Genomic DNA, 1,344 nt, shown 5'->3' with positions numbered 1-1,344 from the left:
TAACTAGGACGACGTGGAAATACTACCAAGCATGAAAGGATGTGATAAAAAGACGATTCTTTGACCTTTTATAATTCTTATTTGTCAATAAATAGCAAATGATAGCTCATCAAGCGTTTTCTATCATTTTATCCAATATATTAGCGCGTCGTTCAAAGAAACACGTCGATCGGGATGTTTCCATTCACAATTTTCTGGCGATTCTTCCCTAGAATAATATAATGCATTGAAGTTTCAAATGCAAGAGAAGTGGGACGTAAATGGATATAAGCCAGGGAAAATAACCTCCATAAATCGAGCCGATGCAGCCTCCGAGTCTCTAACGAGTCAACCAAATTCACGTAAAAACTCTGTAAAACGCTATCTTCTCGCTTGCATCCGTTTTTGAGGAACCGCTTCGCTACCCATTGTATTTAATTTAGTTCACGGTTTTTTTACGACGATTCCAAGAGGCTTGCCGCGTATTCTAGGTGTAGCCTAAAGGGTACAGAGTACTACCTTTCTTCCCATCCAAGCGCCTTCTCAACACACGCATCCTGGATTCCTTAAGACCGCAAATACTTTTTTATTCGCGTTCCCCGCGATAGGTTTGAAGTTTTATAGACTCCCAGATATTTGACTCCATATGACGCCTTTTTGAAAACCTTAATAAGAAGACGGAACAACTTGAGACAACAACTTGCTACAAGACATGATAGCCTGATGAAGACAATCGTCGAGGGACAAGTGGATGGCCAGGATGGTAAAGGAAGACCTCGAACAAAATATATGGAACAGGTAATGAAAGATGTGTAAGAGATGAAATACGTAGGTTTGAAAATATTAGCCGATAGGAGAATTGAGTGGTGTGCTGCGTCAAACCATCTTAGGATTTTCAAAGCACTGAAGGAACAAGTGACTTTGTACGCAGTCACGCGCACGGGTGCAAAGTTAAATACACCAAAGGATGAAGTTCGCCATGAAAAAATATTTGACTTAGCCGGGATTCGAACCCGGATCTCCCGATTGCCGGTCATGATGGCTTGGTGGTGTAACTGGTAGCACGCCTGACCGGCAATCGGGAGATCCGGGTTCGAATCCCGGCTAAGTCAAATATTTTTTCATGGCGAACTTCATCCTTTGGTGTATTCATCTTAGGATTGTTGACCAGTGATGATGAAGACGCCTATATTATATTGAACCCATCCATGGTGAAAACATGGGGATAGTTGGACACTCCACGCTAAAAATGCACTGCCGTGATATGAAGCCGCGTGTAAAATAATCCTCTTACCTCTTAAAATAATCCGAAGGAAAAAATCCTTTATTATATTAAACCCATTCACGGTGAAAACATGGGGATAT

At 41.4% G+C, this 1,344-nt stretch overlaps 1 non-coding gene across 1 annotated transcript; it reads left to right on the top strand.

Moving 5' to 3' along the window:
* Positions 1 to 1,019: 1,019 nt before the first annotated feature.
* Positions 1,020 to 1,091, top strand: Trnaa-ggc. Its single transcript has one exon. It is a non-coding gene; the product is annotated as a tRNA-Ala (tRNA).
* Positions 1,092 to 1,344: the final 253 nt, after the last annotated feature.

This window comes from Ischnura elegans, chromosome 9 (assembly GCF_921293095.1).
Source record: "Ischnura elegans chromosome 9, ioIscEleg1.1, whole genome shotgun sequence".
Lineage (NCBI taxonomy): Eukaryota > Metazoa > Arthropoda > Insecta > Odonata > Coenagrionidae > Ischnura > Ischnura elegans.
The sequence above is the reverse complement of the archived record's forward strand: the minus strand, read 5'-3'. Positions and strand labels throughout refer to the sequence as shown.